At 43.9% G+C, this 24,618-nt stretch overlaps 1 protein-coding gene across 1 annotated transcript in view; it reads right to left on the reverse strand.

Moving 5' to 3' along the window:
* LOC126474086 (protein slit-like) overlaps nucleotides 1-24,618 on the reverse strand; it is a 104,800-nt gene that overhangs the window by 11,846 nt on the left and 68,336 nt on the right. The gene's annotated exons all lie outside the window — the stretch shown is intronic.

Genomic DNA, 24,618 nt, shown 5'->3' on the forward strand with positions numbered 1-24,618 from the left:
AATCAATAATAAGTCCGCCTTATCCATAACTGAAACCACCAAAATTCAAGACATCAATCAGATTTTCTATTTTATATTTTTCACGGCAGAACCACGAGGAAAAGGTAACACTACAACATACAAAAATATCTGCACTTAGGGAGTTAGCCAGCAGATGCAGGCCACCCACAATATCTACAGAATGAATAAATATACTGATATGCCGTCATCACTAAGTTTTAATGGGTGATAGAATGAATTTGCTGACCATATATATATATATATATATATATATATATATATATATATATATATACTCCTGGAAATTGAAATAAGAACACCGTGAATTCATTGTCCCAGGAAGGGGAAACTTTATTGACACATTCCTGGGGTCAGATACATCACATGATCACACTGACAGAACCACAGGCACATAGACACAGGCAACAGAGCATGCACAATGTCGGCACTAGTACAGTGTATATCCACCTTTCGCAGCAATGCAGGCTGCTATTCTCCCATGGAGACGATCGTAGAGATGCTGGATGTAGTCCTGTGGAACGGCTTGCCATGCCATTTCCACCTGGCGCCTCAGTTGGACCAGCGTTCGTGCTGGACGTGCAGACCGCGTGAGACGACGCTTCATCCAGTCCCAAACATGCTCAATGGGGGACAGATCCGGAGATCTTGCTGGCCAGGGTAGTTGACTTACACCTTCTAGAGCACGTTGGGTGGCACGGGATAGATGCGGACGTGCATTGTCCTGTTGGAACAGCAAGTTCCCTTGCCGGTCTAGGAATGGTAGAACGATGGGTTCGATGACGGTGTGGATGTATCGTGCACTATTCAGTGTCCCCTCGACGATCACCAGTGGTGTACGGCCAGTGTAGGAGATCGCTCCCCACACCATGATGCCGGGTGTTGGCCCTGTGTGCCTCGGTCGTATGCAGTCCTGATTGTGGCGCTCACCTGCACGGCGCCAAACATGCATACGACCATCATTGGCACCAAGGCAGAAGCGACTCTCATCGCTGAAGACGACACGTCTCCATTCGTCCCTCCATTCACGCCTGTCGCGACACCACTGGAGGCGGGCTGCACGATGTTAGGGCGTGAGCGGAAGACGGCCTAACGGTGTGCGGGACCGTAGCCCAGCTTCATGGAGACGGTTGCGAATGGTCCTCGCCGATACCCCAGGAGCAACAGTGTCCCTAATCTGCTGGGAAGTGGCGGTGCGGTCCCCTACGGCACTGCGTAGGATCCTACGGTCTTGGCGTGTATCCGTGCGTCGCTGCGGTCCGGTCTCAGGTTGACGGGCACGTGCACCTTCCGCCGACCACTGGCGACAACATCGATGTACTGTGGAGACCTCACGCCCCACGTGTTGAGCAATTCGGTGGTACGTCCACCCGGCCTCCCGCATGCCCACTATACGCCCTCGCTCAAAGTCCGTCAACTGCACATACGGTTCACGTCCACGCTGTCGCGGCATGCTACCAGTGTTAAAGACTGCGATGGAGCTCCGTATGCCACGGCAAACTGGCTGACACTGACGGCGGCGGTGCACAAATGCTGCGCAGCTAGCGCCATTCGACGGCCAACACCGCGGTTCCTGGTGTGTCCGCTGTGCCGTGCGTGTGATCATTGCTTGTACAGCCCTCTTGCAGTGTCCAGAGCAAGTATGGTGGGTCTGAAACACCGGTGTCAATGTGTTCTTTTTTCCATTTCCATATTTCAAATGTCATATACATGTTGTGCTGTGCAGAGTACAGAGTAATAGGCCTCAGATGCAGTGGTAAAGACACAAACAATACCTGAGTTCTGTGTTTCCTGGGACAGACGTTTGTGGGGCCATGTTTCCTGGAGATAGGACAGTGGTTTGCAGCACTGTTATCTTGTTACTATTTGATTATGTTTCAGTTTTGAAGTTGTCTTGCATGTATCATAAAAACGAACATGAGGCACTTGCGCAATGAAATATGATAGAGGCAATAAAAATGATGTCTTCTTCTACAGCACCAAAGCAATGTCACGTACCATGTAATAAGTTGAACAGGAGAGTTCCATGAGAAATAGAGATGCAGTAGGTGGTAAAAAAATTATGTGAAGTTTGTGGAACGTAATCATTAAACTACAAGTGCAATAAGGCCTTGATTATGTTTTTGAAATGGGAAAGTGATTTTATGGATTTACAGTGAATGAACAATGGAAATTGGCAGCTGCCTAGATACGCATGCGTATTAAAGCATTGCTTCCCGGAGATACCCCATCTCTGAACAGAATCTGCGTGGTGGATTAACAACCAGGGTCTGTGTGCTGGTTAGTGTATAAGTACATGATGAAAGACCCCCAGGATGCCGCAAAATTACTACTTATTAAAGAACAAAACAAAACTGAAACACCGATCGACTAGAAGCATTAGCAAAGATGTTAATTATGAATGCGCGGTAAGGTGCAGACAAACAAAAATATTTTTTCATTCATTTTTTGTACAGTTTTTTGTTTTAGACACACACTGTCGCTCTCGTATGTAGAAGGACGATGAAGATGTGCGATTTTGAAGTATTGCGATGTTGAAGTATCATGTGTGTGCATGAGTAATATGATGTTAAAAAACAGTATCAAGCATTTATTTAATGAAGTGAAGAGGAAGCTTATGGGAAGAGGATTTTCGTGATTACGACAAGCGTCGGTGTTTCCAGAGTCGCTGCCTGCACATTCAACTAAAAAGTAAGCGAAGTCCGGTCGCCAAGAAAAAGTAAGATAAGCACAGACATTTTAATAACGCAATCATATTCAATTACATTTATTTAAATTTTTTTAATATTACAACTGTCGACCTATGTGCGAGGGCTTAGATGCAACGGTCGTGAGTGGTGTTTGTTAATCATTGTTACAGTAAGAAATTTCTATGACATTGTTATGAATTATAAAAACTAATAGCCTCTATTTTCTGTTTGCATGAATCACGACGGGGAGCAAGTAATGCATAAAGGCTAAATTGAGGAGAAAATTTTTGAGAGGACTAAGAATTGGACCCAGGTCACGTAAAATTTTCCGTAGTAAGCTGTTTTATTCAGCGCTGCAAAGGTTGGTAGCGACTCTTTTGATGTAGATAGAAACCTTTATCTCACTATTCTCTTCCTTGAATTTTATTGGCGAAAAATTTACAGGAGTTTTTCAGTGTGATATGCATTGTCAGTAAGACATAAAGAATTGCTACACAATAGTTTGCACTTTATAATAATCGTAAAGCAAGCATTACATTTATCAGTTGTAATAATTAGCGTATGAAATTTTAACATTTTTGTGAAATTTCTATTTTTTGCATATTCATATAACACGGCTGAAAAGTATATGCCCATTGTTGATAGCGATAGCAAAAACGAAATCAGCCAAGATGGTGTAGAATTGCGAGATCTAACAATTGAAGTTCAGGTGCCATGCATGCCCACTGCAGAAGGTTCAAGTAGATCATAGAAGAGTGTCGCAGGAGTGACAAATGATGGCGACGCTGCACAACAGAATAACCTGGACGACATAATGTTTACCACTGACGAGACAATGTCACGCATCTACCGGAGCGGCATACCGCTCATGAATGAAACGTCGGAGAGCGATCCAAATATGATTCTTGATAACATGTTACAAACACCACTTGTCACAACACAAAACATTAACTTGGGAAGTATAGCGGACAGCAACCACGTTAGTAAAACTGACGCACTGCTGTAGCAGTTATTATACGAGGGCTGTCCAGAAAGTAAGTTACGTTTGATCACGAAATGAAAATCACAGTGAAAATCAGAAATGTTTCATTTGTAACAGTTAGCTACACCTTTCAGCTACTTCTCTATGTAGTCGCCGTTCTGACTCAGACATTCGTCGTAGCGTTGTACCAACTTTCCAATACCCTCATCATAGAAGGCAGCCGCCAGTGCTTTCCGCCAATTCTCTACGCTGGCCTAAAGCTCGTTGTTTATGCCAAAATGTTGTCATCATAGCCAGCGGTTCGTTTGAGCAGAGATGAAACTCAGTGGGAGACAGTTACGGGCTGTATTGTGGGTAACCAAACATTTCCAATTGAAACGATGCAGGAACATCTTCATTGCGCCTGCAGAATGAGGCTGAGAATTGTCTTGAAGTAGAAACCGCACGACAGTTATGTAATGTTGGTTGCATAGCTTCAGGGGAAAATTCTCACCAGGCCCTCGTACTTGGCGGGAGACACTATTTTCTATAACATCTTTACGCGCTCACTAAGAGCTCAGGAATGAAAAGAGCGACATAATTCTACCTAGAGTCATACTAGAGACACTGCCCAACACATCTTTGCAAAGCTTTATCGGATTTTCATAGTCGTTTCAATTTCGCGACCGATCGTAACTTACTTTCTGCACAGCCCTCGTACAATATAAACACCAATCTCAGCAATATGAAGCAAGATATGAATACCCAAATTGATAATTTGACACAAGACATGAACACGGTAAAACAGCGACAAAACACTGTTCCACAAGATCTAAATGCAATGAAACAAGAACAAGTATTCAAGGATTTGCAAAACACGGTCTCATAGAAATTCGATGACTCAGCCAAAAATTTTCGCACTGAAACAGATGAAAAATTGAATGATATGAAAACATACGTAAAGCATGAAATACTTCCTGAAGTTAACAGTAACATTACGGAGGTAAAACAGAAGGTAGATTCTTTTAATGACCGCCACTATCGAGTAGAGCAACAGATAAAGAAAATCAGACGCAAACACAAACATTGAAGCCACACAAAACTAGTTGGTTTCGACAGTAAAAAAGGTAATCACTGTCGTTAACAGACTAAACAGACTACGAAAGTGTACCTCTAACTGTAGAAGAGGTAACGTTAAGGGTAGCGACATTAGAAGTTGACTCGGCATTGCTAAGAAGGCGAGAGAGAACATTAATGAAAATATGAGTGACAACGTTAGTCAAGATGAAGCAGGTTCGTTAGATAAGATTACTACTATTGCAGAGAAGTTAGTAACGGATTGCAAGTTATACACAGATGTAGCAGAAAAGGCTATTCAGAGTAAAGAAAATGAAATCGTGAAGAAGGTAAACATTAACCCACAAGCCGCGAAAAGTAGGATCCGCAATCTTTTAGTAGAAAGTATTACGATATCTCGAACTGTGCATGTAAATAATACACAGGCTACAGTGAACAACCCACAACCTGTTGGTATTTATCCACAAATTGTCACGAGGCCCACAGCAGGTACCAGTGACAGTTGTAGAGTGCAAATAGTAAGCATACCCATAACTCCGATACCTGAACAATTACCAACCGGAATTACAGGTAACTACAACAGCAACATAAATACGACTGAAGCTGCCACGTGTCTATCAATTACTTTTGCAGACGAAGGTTTGCTGAGACATCGACTGTTTCCTGCGGAAGGTAAAATAATGAATCCAGTAGTATTTATCAGTGCTTTCCGTCACGTATTTCCACGCAACTGTACGGAAGCACGTAAAATCAGATTTGTCGTGGGCTATACGCAAGGTGATGTTCTTTTATGGGCAACTGAAGTGGCCGAACGTTGCAGCACTTATATCCAGTTTGAACGAGCTTTCTTCGACAAGGAATGGTCTGAGGCAGTGCAAGAGAGAATCAGACACGAGGTTTTCAACCCCGCGCCATTCGACGGCAAATATGGTAGTCTACGTGGATACTTTGAAAAATACCTGAACAAGAGACGCTACTGGACGAACCCAGTATCACAGGTGGACGTGTTAAACATTTTAGAAAGTCGTTTATCTCTGCATATTAGAGAATAATTAGTCACAACGCCAGGGCATGATACTGAATATTTTTTGTCAGTACTTGATTCTATCGACTTAATCTACACTACTGGCCATTAAAATTGCTACACCAAGAAGAAATACAGATGATAAACGGGTATTCGTTGGACAAATATATTATATTAGAACTGACGTGTGATTACATTTTCACACAATTTGGGTGAATAGATTCTGAGAAATCAGTGCCCAGAACAACCACCTCTGGCCGTAATAACGGCCTTGATACGGCTGGGCATTGAGTCACACAAAGCTTGCATGGCGTGTACAGGTACAGCTGCCCATGCAACTTCAACACGATACCACAGTTCATCAAGAGTGGTGACTGGTGTATTGTGACGAGCCAGTTGCTCACCCACCATTGACCAGACGTGTTCAACAGGTGAGAGATCTGGAGAATCTGCTGGTCAGGGCAGCAGTCGAACATTTTCTGTATCCAGAAAGGCCCGTAAAGGATCTGCAAGATGCGGTCGTGCATCATCCTACTGAAATGTAGGGTTTCGCGGGGATCGAATGAAGGGTAGAGCCACGGGTCGTAACACATCTGAAATGTAACGTCCACTGTTCAAAGTGCCGTCAATGCGAACAAGAGGCGGCCGAGACGTGTAACCAGTGGCACCCCATACCATCACGCCGGCTGATACGCCAGTACGGCGATGACGAATACACTCTTCCGATGTGCGTTTACCGCGATGTCGCCAAACACGGAGGCGATCATCATGATGCTGTAAACAGAACCTGGATTCATCCGAAAAATGATGTTTTGCCATTCGTGCACCCAGGTTCGTCGTTGAGTACACCATCGTAGACGCTCCTATATGTGATGAAGCGTCAAGGGTAACCGCAGCCATGGTCTCCGAGCCGATAGTCCATGCTGCTGCAAACGTCGTCGAACTGTTCGTGCAGATGGTTGTTGTCTTGCTAACCATCTGTTGACTCAGGGATCGAGACGTGGCTGCGCGATCCGTTACAGCCATGCGGATAAGACGCCTGTCATCTCGACTGCTAGTGATACGAGGCCGTTGGGATCCAGCTCGGCGTTCCGTATAACCCTTCTGAACCCACCGATTCCATATTCTGCTAACAGTCATTGGATCTCGACCAACGCGAGCAGCAGTGTCGCGATACGATAAACCGCAATCGCGATAAGCTACAATCCGACCTTTATAAAAGTCGGAAAGGTGATGGTACGCATTTCTCCTCCTTACACGAGGCATCACCACAACGTTTCACCGGGCAACGTCGGTCAACTGCTGTTTGTGTATGAGAAATCGGTTGGAAACTATTCTTATGTCTGCAAGATGTAGGTGTCGCCTCCGGCGCCAACCCTGCGTGAGTGCTCTGAAAAACTGATCATTTGCATGTCGCAGCATCTTCTTCCTGTCGGTTAAATTTCGCGTATGCAGCACGTCATCTTCGTGGTGTAGCAGTTTTAATGACCAGTGGTGTATGAAGAAATACGTGTACCGAAGGAACAGAAAATCAGGCACAACAACAACATAATTATGTAAATCAGTCAGCAATACGTGATTGAAACACACAGCTGGCCGCGCGATTTGAGGCGTCTTGTCACGAGCTGCTCGGCCACTCCCACCGGTGATTCGAGTCCTACCTCAGGCGTGAGTGTGTGTGTTGTTCTTACCATAAGTTAGTTTAACTCAGTTTAGGTAGTGTGTAAGTTTAGGGACCGATGACCTCTATAGTTTGGTCCCTGAGGAATTCACACACATTTGAACATTTTGAAACACACAACAGCAAATTTACGTTCCTAGAGATAACGAGTGCGGTAACGGGAACATAAAAAAAACAAACGATTTAAAAGAAATTTTCAAGACAACAGGAATAATTTCAACGCACGAGCGAACTGCAATTCACCATCACAAGGCCGTATGCCGATCATGAATAGATACAGACAGCCGCAGCAGTGGCCGACGTGCGGCAACAGTGCCATGCCTTACGCTGTACAGCACGTACAGCCGACCCTTGGGTAGCAAAATAACAGCACAGCAGCCAACGACACAAATTGGCGAAGTACTCACACGTGCAACTATCTGAAATTTCTCCAGGTAATGAACTAAGTCACACTACGCCGGCGGAAAACACCAACCGGTTGTAGTTAAGCCCCAGGCTATTGACCTGTCAGGGAGTGGGGGCAAGGCGGAACTACAAACATGTTTCATATGATTTGACAAACCAGGTGAAATCAAGGATGATTTGTATCAGCGTGAGTTAGATATAGTAGATAAAGTCAAGGTAGAACGCGTACAAGCAATCATTTAGGTGAAAATATTTTACATTGACACACAGTTAATTTTAGGTACACGTTCAACTACCAATCTAATGTCAAATGCATTTTTTGTGAGCTGAAGAAGAGAGGCATATTCCTAACATTTCCTATACAAAACTAAACGGAACAGACTGCTACAGGCAGTAACACTAAAGTGGTTAAGAATCAGACACTTATCCCATTACAAATTGAACATTTTACAGTGAAGTGCAACTTTCTTATACATGACAAACTTATAGTTAATTGTCTTATTGACATAGGTAATAGTAAATGCCATTTTTGTGTAAAGGATCGCCGGCCGGAGTGGCCGTGCGGTTCTAGGCGCTACAGTCTGGAGCCGAGCGACCGCTACGGTCGCAGGTTCTAATCCTGCCTCGGGCATGGATGTGTGTGATGTCCTTAGGTTAGTTAGGTTTAATTAGTTCTAAGTTCTAGGCGATTGATGACCTCAGAAGTTAAGTCGCGTAGTGCTCAGAGCCATTTGAACCATTTTTTTTTTTTTTTTGCTAAGGATCAGATTTTTGCTATTGGTTTAGTCAAAACACCTGATGAAAGCAACAAAAACAAACCAGAGTCAAATGTAATAGTACAATGCGCCTGTCCAGCTGTGTATTTCACAAACAAATTTGATACTGAACAGGAAGCAAACGAAATGGTAGAGAAGAAACTAAGTGAATCACAGGTACTAAATGATATCCAACGACAAGAACTTTCTAACTTGTTATTTAAGTATGCCACTGTTTTCAGTAAGGAGGCAGGAGTAAACAAAGACTATGAATATAAATTTGAAGTCCATCCACATGGGACATTTTGTGTAATGTCATATCCTATTCCATGGGTAAAACGAGAGGCAGTAACGGAATCGTATGATTAAATGGGGAATTATACAACCTTTCACTCTACTGTAGTTCAATATTGCCAGTAAGCAAACCAGATGATTCTGTAAGATTAGTTCTCGATGCTAGAGGTATCAATAAGATTATAGTGTCAGTACGCATAAGACCAGACAACTTGGACAAACAGCTTCTAAAGTTTTACAATACAAAATATTTCAGTATACTCGATCTCAAAATGTCCCACTGGCAATTGACACTCCGTGAAGAAAATATACATACAGCATTTGTTTGTGACGGCAGAAATTATGAATTCCGTATTCTACTTTTTGGATGGAACATTAGCGCAAGAGTGTTTAAATCTGCACTGGAAAAGGTTTTAGGACCATAATTGCTTAGCAAAGTCACTGTCTATAAAAAAAACTTGATGCCATATACAATTGTCCAGCTCCAAGGAATAAAAAACAACTAAAAGCTTTTTTAGGACTCTTCGTTTTTCGTAAATTCGTACCACAGCAACTCATGAACAGTGATGCACTGCGCAACTTGATACGAAAAAATACGCTTTGGTTCTGGGAAGTCAGAACGTTATTGCAGATGCCTTGTCTAGGCTACCACAAGGTTCAGAGGAATTTGGTGAATTAACGGAGCAAGAAGCAGAACTCAGAACTTTATTAATGCAACACAAGTCTGATCACGAAAAGTTTTGCAAGCAGATGAAAATTATACAACAGCAAGATAGCAGATGGAGTAAAGTCATGGCATCAGGAGTACAAGAGCGTTTTGTTTCTTAGGAAACATGAAAAATCTGATCAATGATGTGTGTGTATTCCTGAAGATTATATCGACGAATTTGTAAGACACACACATGAAGTATGGGGACATTATGGAGTGAGCAAATGTACTGCAAAAATTGCAACGATTTGAAAAGGCGAGTCCCACAGGTATTAAGAAAACGTGCAATATGTCAAAAATCAAAACAGTCCAATGTGTCAAAAAATAATGAGCTACACTCAGTACTCACAAAAAACCCTCTAGATATAGTATCATTGGACATAGCTGGTCCATATCCAAGAAGTAAAGGAGTAAAATACGTAGTAGCACTATAAGATATTTTCTCGAAACATATCAAAATGTATACCATTAAAAATGCAACAGCCACAAATATCGGAAAAAGGACTGACGTAGACAGTTTGAGAAGAGTTGGTAAACCAATGGTACTACTAACTGATAATGCTTCATGTTTCGTTGGGCAAAAGTAGAAACAATTTATGACCTCACAGGGCATAAAGCAAATATTAGTAAGCCATTATCACCCAGAAGCAAGCCCAGCTGAACGAGTCTTTAAAGAATTTAGATGGTTTTTTTAGGACATACACCCCTCACACACACCCCTCACACACACTCCCGATGGGTAGAATACGTAATTCCTTTCATGCAAATTGTCAATAGCCTTCCACATTCTTCAACAGGTTTCACACCTAATGAATTGATGTTCCGGACAAAACAAAGGAATGAATAGGAGTCGCCCACACCAAAGGCACCCACTACAGAAATGACACAAGACAAAATCAAACAAGCCATGGTTACACTAGATAACAGGGCCGAGTATATAAAGAAAATTTGTTACAAGAAACTGAAACAGAAAAGTGTTGCACAACTTTTTGAAGGGCAACGAGTCCTCTCAAGGACGCATCCTAATTCGACAAAAATTGGCAAACTAAATAAGAAGTGGCAATTACTCTAGTACATTTACTCTGTTACAATGGCAGGCTCGTACTGCAAGATTGCCTGTAGGGCAGGCCTGCAAATCAGTGAAGTTAAGACAGAATACGTGGTCCTGAGCAAGTCAGCGAGAGATGGGGACCCGCTCACGGTGGACAGTCTCCAATTCAGACGGTGAAATACTTTCCAATACCTTCGTAGTCTTTGCAGTGATCAGAACCACTGTGAAATCGAAATAAATGCAAGAATTGTCGGAGGCAACAGAGCATAATTTTAGCCTTCAGAATGTACTGAAGAAAAGATCCCTGTCGAGACGTTTTAAGATCAGTCTGTACCAAAGTATGATTATGCCAGTGGTTATGTACGTTTGTGAAAGCCTAACCTTTAGGAGAACAGATGATGAGAAACTACTTGCTTTCGAACGAAAAACCCTCCGAAAAATATATGGTCCTGTGATTGATTCACAAGCGGGGAATGGAGAATTCGAAAAAAAACAAGAACTAAAAGAGCTTTACGCACAGCCTGACATTATAAGAAGAATAAGGTTGACCTTGGCTAGACATGTAACAAGGATGAATGAAGGGAGGATACCCTATGATGTGTTTCTGGGAGCTGTAGCTGGAACCGGGTACTGGGGACGACCACGGACAAGATGGAAGGACAACTTTGACAGGGACACCGAGGACATGGGACTAGGATCGGGCGAGTGTTGGCAGGAGGCTCGCAACTGGGAACGATGGAAGAGGAGTGTGGAGCAGGCATATGGTCACAAAGGCCCAAGCCAAGGATAAGTAAGTAAGTAAGTAAGTAAAGTACACTGTTCAGGACCATATGTAATTTCCAAATTACCATACCCTGGGACGTACAGATTAGCCCATGAGAAAACAGGGAGAGACAAGATATAAAAGCCTTAATAGAATGACGAAGCATTGTAACTTTTTTTATCGCAAGGTAATTGTACGGTGTGGCGCACGAAATGTGTTACCAATTGTTTCTTTCACAATTTACGACGCACATTAGGTATCCCGCTGGGATCTCTACAGCAGTACCAGCAGAGCTTGGAAAAACAAATGAGTTACGAAATGACGTGTAATTCACGATAGTGCCGCTAGGAGACTAGTAAGCAGCAATGGCTGACAGTGGAAGACTGACGACCAGTGATCTCCTTAGTACAGAGATCACTGCTGACGACACAGCAACGATCGGCAATTGTGTTACTTTTTCATGAAACGAAAACCTTGTGACTCAGAGGCGTTTTCGACAATAGTTTAACACACGATGGGTCCCTTGCGAGAAGACCATCCACAAGCTGTACGATAAATTTGTGCAGGACGGAACAGTATTGGAAGCGAAGCGACCTCGGCCTAAGCCTGTTTGTTCGCCGGAGAATACTGAAGCGGTAGGAGTTGCTGTACAGAGAAGTCCCGGGAAAACGTGTAGAAAGGCAGCAGTGCATCTGGGAATATCCAGACGCTCCGTTCAACCATTCCTAAAAGTGACCTCCATATGTACCCATACAATATGACCTGTGTGCAGAAGCTCACTGAAGAACACAAACAGCAGAGACTACTGTTTGCTCAGGGGGCGGAGGATAGGGAAGAAACGTTGTTGGTTTTCAGACGAGGCGCATTTTCATTTAGACGGTGTGGTTAACAAACAAAATGTATGCTTTTGGGCCACTGAAAACCCACAATTGCTTCATGAACGACAACATATGCTCCGAGGGTTACAGCGTGGGCAGCAATTTTCAGTCACAGACTTATTGGACCCTTTTTCTTTGAAGAAACTGTGAACAGCTTCGTTACACAGCTTCTTGCTACTGCCTTGCCCTTCAACACTCAGTGGTTCATGCAAGATGAAGCAAGGCCACATACTGCAAACACTGTGATGGAGTTTTTACATAAGCATTTCGACATGCGGATCATTTCACTCAGGTTTCCAGGTCGCTTCAATGACGGACAAAATTGCCCCCCCCCCCCCCCCCAATAGTCCAGACCTCAATCCATGTGACTTTTTTCTTTGGGGGTACCTAAAAGAAAATTTTTTCCTGAAACGTCCACGTGATTTAATGGAGCTCAGAGGACTTATTCTTCAAGCTTGCAGTGAAATTACGGAAGACATGTGCCGTGGGGTAATCACTAACTTCAGTGTTCGTTTGAAGGAAGTTAGAAAACGAAATGGTGGACATATTGAGCATGTGCTGAGTTAGAACAAATCTCCATGGACGGCTCTTCCTTTCAGATTGTACTGAAAATAAAGTTTATATTCAAAAACAAAATGGTAACACATTTCGTGCGCTACCCTGTATATGGTGTACGCAATTATGAGTGTAATTTTTCTTCTGGAGTGTATTTTAAGGTAAAGTAATGTGTACAAGCATAAGTGATTCTTTTGACTTGTACACGTAGGCATAAAATTAACAGCAATGAGAAGTAACATACCGCTTAAAGTGAAGCAAATGTATAAACGAAATTAGCTTATGGCTCAGCCGTCCGCGCTCTCTCTCACTCTCTCTTTCTCTACTAAACTAAAAAGTAAGCGAAGGCCGATCGCCAAGAAAAATCAAGCACAGACATTTTAATAATTCTATCATATTCAATTATATTAATTTTTTATATCACCCTAGTCTGGACGTGGTTTTTAGGTGGTTTCTCACATCCAACTATAGTTGGAGTCATGAATGATGCCGGTGAAATTTTGGATCGTTCTGCGCGCGTACGTCACGCATTCTCCGAAAGCCAGTGATTGTCCTGAACAGTCTGCTGTGAATTTCATAGCTAATGCGAGCATTAAATGTGATCATGGCGAGCCATTTAGTGGATTTTCATTGAATTTGTTGCGAGTCGTTATTGCTGATAGTGGTGGTAAGCAGCAAATTTCTGCATATGCAACGAGATGTAATTTATGGATTTATGGGATACGCGCTTTCTTCACTTGGAACTGGGAACAATGCAGTCCTCATTGGTGCCTCAACCTCTGCGAATCACTATCATTCATGAACTGAACTAAAGGTAAGTACCAGGCTGGCTCACAAAACCCTCTGAAAATTGGTCACACTGTGCACTATAAGACAGTGATAACCTCACCTCATTATATTTATTCATTTCGAATAAGATTTGGATGGCCTGTTTTAGCTGCCACGATACAGATATAAGATGTTTAAAAATGTCTCCCTGTGTGTCTGACAGAAAATAGTACTAGACAAAACTAGACAAAGAAGTCGAGAAGCCAATACTTGTTCAGATATGGGCCAGTTCACTTCTGTTGAGAATGGTCGGTTCTTAGTGGTGGTAGGATTTCTTCCTTTTGTCGTTTATTGCTAATTAATTATTGACGAAGTTTGTCTCTGTACTTTTTTTAAAATACTGTGATGGTGTTGTCACACACAGCACATAGGCCTGTCTTACACCATTAGTGCACCATACTGTTTTCTACACAAAGCATGAAACAAACGTTTACTGAGTACTGGACTAGTTGAGGTGGTCCAGTGCCCATGTGACTTTATTCCATTAGAGTTCTGGCCAGGGGGACATCTTGAGGGATTCCCGTATTTCACACGAACCGACAATGTGCACAAGTTACAGGATGGGAAGTCCCAAGTATGTGACCGAATCCGATAGCCGCCAGTTGTGTGCACACAAGTTTGTGGCTTTTTGAGGAGGAGGGCTGGAGGGCTGAAGAGTGCAGTAGATTCTCTCTCTCTCTCTCTCTCTCTCTCTCTCTCTCTCTCCCTCTCTGACGAGGCAAAACATTATGACCACCTCCCTAATGGTGGTGGTCTAGCTGTGGAATGCAATATAGCAGTGACTCTGCTTAGCAAGGATTCGAAAGGTCTCTGGTAGGTTTTATAGAGATACCTCCTGATGTCGATGCACAGTTCATGTGAATTTGGGGCCATTGGCTTGTGAGTGTGGAGCTGGTGCACTATAGTGTTCCAGTCGTTTTCATTGGTTTTAGATATGGTTAATTTGATGGCTAAGATATCGTCATTTAACTACCATTCTCCTCAAAAAACAAAGCATGATTCTGACCTTCTCACATGGACAGTTATCCCGCTGGAAGATTGCATCGCCCGTCGAAAGGACATGAAGTATGAAGGGATACAGGTGCTCCATAATAATGTTAGCATAGGCCTTAGCTGCCATGGTGCCTTCGATTACTATAGGGTGGTCAAAATAAGAGGTCCCATGCTTTATAATCGACTTACAGAAGATTCCCTTGTTTATTGTAATTGTAGAGTAGCAAATAACTGTTACGAAAGACAAGGCACTGAACATTCAGTAGGTCAATAGTTTGCAGGTGGTGCTGAAAATGTTCACCATTAACTTCAATACACAATCAGCTCATCTCAACATAATTCATCTGCTATGATTTCCGCAATCGCATTGCGAATATTTGCTTTCAGCTCTTCTGTTTTATGCGGGTTGTTACTGTAGATTTTACCCTTTGAATTACCCAACAAATAAAAATCACAGGTAGACAGATAGGGCGATATGGAGGCCATAAACCTGCTCCGAAAACTTCATGGACGCAACCACTCGTTCTTCCTCAGTTAGCTGCGCTATGAATGGTTGCAACTATTCCGTTACAGAATGAGATTTTCACTCTGCAGCGGAGTGTGCGCTGATATGAAACTTCCTGGCAGATTAAAACTGTGTGCCCGACCGAGACTCGAACTCGGGACCCTTGCCTTTCGCGGGCAAGTGCTCTACCATCTGAGCTACCGAAGCACGACTCACGCCCGGTACTCACAGCTTTACTTCTGCCAGTATCTCGTCTCCTACCTTCCAAACTTTACAGAAGCTTTACTAGCTCAGGAGTGCTAGTTCTGCAAGGTTCGCAGGAGAGCTTCTGTAAAGTTTGGAAGGTAGGAGACGAGATACTGGCAGAAGTAAAGCTGTGAGTACCGGGCGTGAGTCGTGCTTCGGTAGCTCAGATGGTAGAGCACTTGCCCGCGAAAGGCAAGGGTCCCAAGTTCGAGTCTCGGTCGGGCACACAGTTTTAATCTGCCAGGAAGTTTCTTATTCCGTTACACATACTTGAGAGTTCTCGGTGTTGTTAAAGAAATTGGGGCCTACAATCCGTTGGCCTGAAACTGCACACTTAAAGCCTACTTTCAAATAGTGCAGAGGCACCTCAAAGCGTTCCTTGGGATTGTTAACAACGAGCGTGTGTTTTGAGAGGTCGCGTTCCCGCTAAGATGAAACCATGATTCGTCTGAGTTGAAGGGGAGATTTCGGTGTAGATAACCATCAGCGACATGCATGAGTAACCAGTCACGATAGTGTTGTTGTGGTTGTTGTTGTTGCTGCTGCTGTTGCCTCCGCCCCGTTCCGTTGGGAGGATAGACATCTAGTTGATTTCCATGGACTTTTTACCGTAGTCTCCTGAACACGTTCAGTATTTTCCAGTGAACAAACTTTCTTTACACAGTTACGTTTGGCGTTAGTGACTGAATCTGTTGCTCTAAATTAAGTGATTAGTTGGTGCACAACACTTTTTGCAGGACCACGAAACTTCCATTTCACATGTTAAACGATTTAGATCGAAAAAAAGTTTCAACAGTAAATTCGATTGCAAAAGGTATTCTGCAGAACTGTATTCACAAGCTGCAAACTGATTATTGACAACGCAGCACTGATCACTATCACATAACTACGATCGAGTGCCGGCCGAGCGTTAAGAAATCACACACACACACACACGCTGCAAACCGATTTCCCAATACGCCTTCTGGGTGGTCACGTAAACATTTCTAGTTGTCGGGTTTCCAATTCCGCAATCTATTATCGCTTCCTTGTAAACGCAACCCGCTATGAAAAGTGCTTGGGCTGTCAGGTTTCGTCTTGTTTTCAAAATTTTTTGGCTAATATGGCCGGAGTGGCCTTTTGTGCATTGAAGTACAGGTAGTGGCCTTTTGTACATTGAAGGATAAGTAGAAATATGAGATTGAAGCTATTTACACTTCGTCTAATTGGACAGAAATAGCGATTGTACCAACTAAATCAGGAACTGAAACAGCTGTTTTCCAGGCGCCATATTTAACTGGGCTAACAACTCTGATTCAGATATTTAACAGGTAAATACCGACAGCGAAAAATTGCTTCCGAAATTCGCTTTTCGTCTTTCGAAAGATGTGTTGCATGTAAATGTAGTGACAGATAGCTTCAAATATCACGTTTACTATAACACGAGACCTCGTTTATCTTGGCCACCCTGTACAGTACTACAGTTGTTGATGTTGTGGTCTTCAGTCCTGAGACTGGTTTGATGCAGCTCTCCATGCCACTCTATCCTGTGCAAGCTTCTTCATCTCCCAGTACTTACTGCAACCTACGTCCTTCTGAATCTGCTTAGTATATTCATCTCTTGGTCTCCCTCTACGATTTTTACCCTCCACACTGCCCTCCAGTGCTAAATTTGTGATCCCTTGATGCCTCAGAACATGTCCTACCAACCGGTCCCTTCTTCTTGTCAAGTTGTGCCACAAACTCCTCTTCTCCCCAATTCTATTCAATACCTCCTCGTTAGTTATGTGATCTACCCATCTAATCTTCAGCATTCTTCTCTAGCACCACATTTCGAAAGCTTCTATTCTCTTCTTGTCCAAACTATTTATCGTCCATGTTTCACTTCCATACGTGGCTACACTCCAAATAAATACTTTCAGAAACGACTCCCTGACACTTAAATCTATACTCAATGTTAACAAATTTCTCTTCTTCAGAAACGATTTTCATGCCATTGCCAGTCTACATTTTATATCCTCTCTACTTCGACCATCTTCAGTTATTTTGCTCCCCAAATAGCAAAACTCCTTTACTACTTTAAGTGTACAGTACTACAGGACCCGCTGAAACCCAGACGAATGTCTCCCGACCTCCGCTGGCGTGCATAGGCTGTGTGGCGCGGTTCATGTTTTTAGCAGATGTTCACCTAAATGAAGGTGAATCCGGACACGACGATCGATCTAATATAGCAGGAAACGTGATTCATCTAACAGGCGACACGTTACTATTGATCCACGGTCCCGTATCAACGACCTCATACCAATTGCAAACTTAATTGGTGCTGTGGATGGGTCAACATGGAAAGACGTTGAGTTGTCTGTTGTCGAATCCCAGGCTCAAAATTGAGTGCTAAACAGTATGTTCAGAACACTTTTGCCTATACCAGGATTGTAATCTGTCGTCAGACCTGTCACAGATCACCCCCAATCTTGCTTAATGAAGTGGGTAAGCCTCAGATTGTCCTGTGCTGCGGTGAGACGCGGGCATCAAACATCCTGTCACCTACCAAGGACGTAGCTAAAGGTGGGATCCAGGGGTCCGACCCCCCCTCCCCCCCTCCGAAATCACCTAAATGAAATTAAACACAACCCAGTTGCTATGTAGTGAAATTGAATAATATTTTGGTTTTCTGCATTCGACGAATGCTATTTCCGAACTGGGGCAAAAACGTTATTGTCGCGCTCCCTCCCTCCTCATCCTCGAGCATTTGAAGTAGGACGTCAAAAATTTAAAAAAAATCTATTTTTCAAAACTAAGTTCATTTTATATCACACATCTTTCTAGAGAGTTTAATGTATACAACATATACGATCGAGGAAATGTAAGAAATGTTATCTGGTTTTAAGTGTGCCAAAGTGCAGTGCCACGCTTCTTCACACAGCATTATTGTGTCACGCCTCTCTTTATTTCGCTCTGTGGAATTCAAACATGTATATTTTGTAATAGACGCCATCAAACCGATATTCAGTGTCCTGCTCCTAGATGGCCGGTTTGACATCCTACCCCCCTTAAAAGAAAAAAAAACTTAAAAAACAAAAAAAAACCTCATAATTAATACTGAGTGGGATTATTTGTGACTGGAAGAATAAGAATTCTCCAGAAAATTTGCACTCTTTATTACCCATTAGCTAATAACTTTCTCTTCTGTCTAACACAAAATTAAATATACGAAACATAAAAGCAGTAAAGACAAGAGACAAGCAAGACAGTACACATTTCTTCGATCCTTAGGTCCCAGCATTTTCTCTCTCTCTCTCTGACCTTGCTACAGCTTTACAAGGCGTGCTTTTCTTTCTGCGAAAGAATCTATTACCTCATCAACATTCGTCAAACGTCTTGCTACATGAAAAATCAGAACGTCGTTGCTTTACACCGGAAAAGCTGTTAATACGAATAGTTACATGTCCGAAAGAACAGATACCATCGGTGACCACGCAGCTCGTTAGAATGAAATTAAAATGAAATGAATACCCCTAGCTACGAATAGGCGTTAATATAAGTCAACAGGGATAGTTGAAAATGTGTGCCCCGCTCGGGACTCGAAACCAGGTCTCCTGCTTACATGGTTGGCGCTCTATCCATCTGAGCCACCGAGGACACAGAAGATAGTGCGACCGCAGGGACTTATCTCTGACACGCCTCCCGTGAGGCCCACATTCCCAACTTATTGTCCGCACAAATTAAATACGTATAGTACCCAAGACTGGTGTGGTTTCTCGATTTGATTACGTCTATTTTGTCACTGTCTGCTGGAGAAAACGAAATAGACCTTTCTACTATTACAGCAATTGTAACACACGCCAAATAAGCCATACTGTTTTGGCGTAAATTATCATTTTTATCGACCTCATTTACATAAATAACAAGACAGAATATAATTCACGAAGTACCAATATCAAAAGGCCTACCACATGCAAAAAGTTGAATGTTAGGAAATAGTTCATTTCATTCATATGTTCCAGTTTCTCAGGCATGAGATCGAAAAGTGGTAGTAGTACGAAATTTTATATAAATCTAGTATCTTCATATTCCCATATAAATTGTGCGATATCCCTGTTTCGTCTCCTTCCTCGTTCTAACAGTCAATCTTGTCATCGCTAGTTGTGTAACTACTCCTGCTATTGTCAAAACTTATTCTCTGGTTAACTTCACTAAGCCTGCCAAAATCACCGGTGTAGTTATTCCGCATTTTATTCCGAAAACAGAATTAAGCGGCTGATAGCCAGGGATTGTACAACTGGCCCTTCGTAATGTAGCGAGCTGGCAAAAATTTTCTCTCTAACTTTCACTTTCTAGGATACACCAAGTGGATATGTAATCTTTTTCACCTGCTGTTCCTGTTAGTCGTTTATTTCCACTGTGGTGGTCTGAATCAAGGGGATTCGCGAAGAGTTATAACAAAGCTTTATGATTCACACACCCAATCAACCACATAAGCAAACAGCGATTGGTATTCACCCGTTCGGGTTAATTCGGCTCAGCTCGTATAGCCCCGTCCTCTTTTGTCCACGGGAAAGTCTCTTATTTCTAGATGCGACGGGGATTGCCCAGGCAGAGTCATGACGTACACTATGCATACATTCAAAAATCAGCTTATGATTCTTTCAGAAATCAACTTAGAATGTGTTCAAAAACCAACAGTTTGTTTCAAAATTATTTCAACAATAGATGGACTGACATACGCTGGATACTAGGCGCTTTGTGAAACATTGTTTATTTTTCTTCTAGAATATAAATTTGGCGCCTCCTGAAATTGCCGCCCGGGGCAGATACCCCAGTTTGCCCCCCTCTATCCGGCTCTGCCGATAGTAAATATCGCCACTGATAGATTTTACTGTAGATATATCGAGAGCACTATCAGTTATCGCTCCTCCCTACTTCAGACAAGACCAGTTTCTGTACATTAATGGTCTTCCTTGATCTCAGCTGTTGTTTTCTTAATCAGTTCAGCTCTTACTTGCAGTTGAATTTAATGAAAGTGCTGCTGCTTAATGTTTTTGCACTGTGTGCTGTTGTGATAGTTCCTAATTAGGGATGAGTTTATAACAAGAAAGAAGAGGAAAACAGATTCTGATTCGTACACTAGTGATGTGGTAGTTAAAAATATGTAGACACTACTACAATAGCCTCGTTACATATCTATCGCAGTTTAATGTTAGCGTTATTTGAAGACTGGTGGAACTTTCAAAAGGCAACATCACTGTGCGCTATCTTGTAATCAACACCACACTGTGAGCTGTAAGACGAAAACAGCAGAAACAGCAAGAAAAAGAGCAGGCTAATAACATAGCTGAGAAACTTGCCCTGAACGTAATATGTTTTTGAACCATCGACTGCGATGTACATAATAAGATTTAATGTGTCAAACTGTATTTTGCCCTTGGCTGCATTTAATACGTTTTGAAAGGATGCTCTTTATTATTTTTAAACGATGGCCCAAAAGACAAAATATCACTCAGTCTGGCCATGCAAGTGGTACTCAAGTATAAAAACCATTTTGGGTATGGAACTACGGAGAGAGATTTTTGGAGAGCAGAAGGGATATTGATGATAGCACATTCTACAGTTCATTCATTTCTTCGTTTCTGAAAGATTTTTTTCAGCGGGCTGCTTCAATTCATCTCCAGCCAACTGCAAAACGAGCTACTTGGGAAAGATTTCTTTTTAATGTATTCCGACTAAGGAAACTTATGAACTTTTGCTGACTTAAGATAGCTACCTAAAAAGTTTGTTACACTTATTCTAAACTTTGCCTTTGTCTGTGGTATCACTACTTTAAATCATTGTTGCCATACTAACAGGACAGCTGTGAAACCTGTATCTTTTCTGTCACAAATATTTGATTGTTTCTTCTGAATACATTGTGATTTCTGAGGATGTGGTTTTGGTGGAACCTGAGAAAACAGCTGCCCCCCCCGCCCCCCCCCCCCCCGGCCCCCCCCCTCCCCCCGAGTAAATAGTGGATTCTGCTTCTATACAGTACTGATGTGAGAACATTACACGTTACAAAGTATCTTGTTTCTGAGCATGATGTCTGCCTGCCTCTGTAGGGTCCTCTCAGGTGGCTCAGCATTTAGTTGCTGGGTACGGGCTTGGCGACCCCGGGGTCCCTGAGCTGGGGACTGGGAAGCGCCACCATTCCTCAATACCAAAAGCTCTGAGCGTGGTTCAACGACCACTGTAAGGCGTGACGGTGGAATGTTGTACACTACAGAGCCTGGGGATCTTGGCTTAACTGCCTGGGTCGCGAGGATGGTATAAATCTCTATAAAAACCCCTCAATCTCAAGGTGTGCTGCGCACCGAGGAGACACATGGCTGTTGAGCTAGAACAGTTGCTAGTGGGCGACCTCTGGGGAACCTGCTGCCCCCAGTTGTATTAGGCTTACCCAGGCAAGCGGGGCTCTATCTGGATGGACATTCCTTCCCCTAGCTGCTCGTGGGACCACCATGAAACAAAATACAAATAGTGTGCAAGCACGAGTCTCTAGAAAAGGAAAGTTCAATGCTGTACAGTATGACCCCCAATCGTTCCCTTCCCTGCCCACACCAGGGGAGGAACGGTGGTCTAAATTACCTGGTGAGACGTATTCTTCTCGATTTCTGGTTTGCAGCCGAACAGATGGGGACTCGTTTCTGACCACAAAGCCTCAGTTTTTTGTGGAAAATTTGGAGGACAAGTTTGGAGAAGTTGAGGGCATGTCTAAAATGAGATCTGGAGCAGTCCTCATACAAACAGCATCCCCAGCACAGTCACGGGCATTGCATGCCTGTGGCAAGCTCGGTGATGTTGCAGTCTCCATTACGCCTCATAAGAGCCTCAATATGGTTCAGGAACTTATTTTTCATCGTGACCTGTTGTTGCAGTCTGACGAAGAGCTCCGTGCAAATCTGGAATGTCCACTTTGTACGACGTGACTTCAGGGGACCTATAGATAGTAGGGTCGCCACCGGCGCCTTCATCTTGGCTTTTGAGCGAGACACCCTGCCCGAGAAGGTCAAGGTGATGATATATCAATGTGATGTTAAGCCTTATGTCGCTCCTCCCATGTGCTGCTTTAAGTGGTGGAGGTTTGCGCATATGTCATCCAGATGTGACGCCAACCCTACCTGTCAGGATTGTGGACGTGCCTCTCACCCCAAAGTCCCGTGTTCGCTGCCCCCTGTTTATGTCAACTGCAGACAGAAACATTCACCTTGCTCTTCAGACTGCATGGTTTATCAAAAAGAACGGAAGATTATGGAGTATAAGACCTTGGATAGTCTCGCTAACACAGATGCTAAATGCAAGTATGACCGACTTCACCCTGTGAAGCATTTCATCGACGTTTGCTGCAGCAGCTTCGATGTTGCCATCCCTGGCGACGAGCCCCCAACCTCAGCCGCTTCTTGTCGGCCCTCCAGCCCAGCCATCTATTCCTGCCCCCCAGGTAGTTGGGGAACACCCTCTTTCGTTGCTCCCCTGTTATCAACATCGGGAGTAACAACCCCTCCTTCTTTGGGGACTTCAGTCCCCACCTCTGAGCCGGAGAAATGCCTGCTGCCTCCGGCTCCCCTCGCACGGAAGGGATCGCTTGGTGCCCTCCCTTCCACAGTTACTGCCTCTCCAGATGTCAGCCAGTGGCTGAAAAAGCCAGCACCTGAGGGCCGTAGGGCTTCCAGGTCTTCCTCAGTCCATGAGACTGGGTCAGAAAAGCCCACTCAGCCTGATAAACTGAAGGACAAACGGGACCCTACCAAAAAGAAGAAAAAGCAAAAGGAGACGGACATAGAGACAGAAAAGGAGTTCACCACTGCACCTGAAGATGATGTGGAGCATCTAGCGTCCCCTCAGGAGCTAGATGTTGCTCGACCCAGAGCTGCTATGGAAATTGATCAGGCTACTTCGCAATCGGTGGCGGCGAGCACTTCTAAGGCATAACCTATGACCCCCCCCCCCCTTTCCAGGTTCTTTCATGTCTTCACAGTTGGATACTATTATCGTTCAATGGAATTGCCATGGTTTTTTCCACCACCTTGCTGAGTTGAAACAGCTTTTGTGCCACTTCCTTGCCACTTGTCTGGCCCTACAGGAAACCTAGTTTCCTGCCGGCGGATCCCCTCCTTCTGTGGCTACCGGGGTTACTATAAGAACTATGTAGAATATGACAGGGTGTCTGGCGGTGTCTGTGTTCATGTTCTTGCCACTGTTCCTAGTGCCCCAGTGCCACTTCACACGGCTCTCGAGGCTGTGGCTGTTAGAATCTGGGCAGAAATGGAGCTTATCGACTGTTCCCTCTGCCTTCCCAGAGATAAGGTTGTCCCTCTTGCCGACCTAGCTGCCTTGTTTGCCCAGCTTCCCCCGCCATTCCTCCTTTTGGGGGACTTTAATGCCCACCACACTTTATGGGGTGGGGCCCAGATCTCGGGCCAGGGTAGGAACGTTGAGGCCCTCTTGGCACAGCAGGACATCTGCCTCCTTAATGCTGGTGCTCCCACACATTCTAGCTTGATTCGTGGCACATATTCAGCCATTGACCTCTCTCTTATTAGCCCAGGCTTCTTCCATACCCCAGTTGGAGGGTCCACGATGACCTCTGTGGTAGCGACCACTTTCCTATCCTGGTTTCTCTTCTTCAATCCCAACCCCCTGATCAGCTGCCACAATGGTCTCTTTGTGGAGCTGTTTGGGCAGCCTACACCTCAGCTACTATGGCCATCACTCCACTTCCTGGTGACATTGATTTGGCAGTGGACGAGGTCACTATGGCCATTGTTTCTGCTGCTGAGGCAACTGCCCCTGCTCTTCCAGTACCCTAAGGCATAAGTCAGTCCCTTGGTGGACACCAGAGATTGCAGAAGCTATCCGGGACTGCCAGCGAGCCCGCCAACGACACCGGCGTCATCCTTCCCTAGAGAATCCGGTTGCCTTTAAACGGCTGCGGGCCCGGGCTCTGCGGTTAATCCAGCGGAACAAACAGGGCTGCTGGGAACGATATGTTGTCACCACAGGTTCTCGCACCTCCCCATCTCAGGTGTGGCCGCGGGTCCAGCGCATTTTTGGCGTTCGCCCTCATGCGTCTGTCCCTTGCCTTTCTCTTCGGGGTACATTTTATACTGACCCAATCACCATCGCCGAACATCTGGCAGAGTACTTCGCTCGTATTTCCGCGACAGTAGGCTACA

This window comes from Schistocerca serialis, chromosome 4 (assembly GCF_023864345.2).
Source record: "Schistocerca serialis cubense isolate TAMUIC-IGC-003099 chromosome 4, iqSchSeri2.2, whole genome shotgun sequence".
NCBI classification, from domain to species: domain Eukaryota; kingdom Metazoa; phylum Arthropoda; class Insecta; order Orthoptera; family Acrididae; genus Schistocerca; species Schistocerca serialis.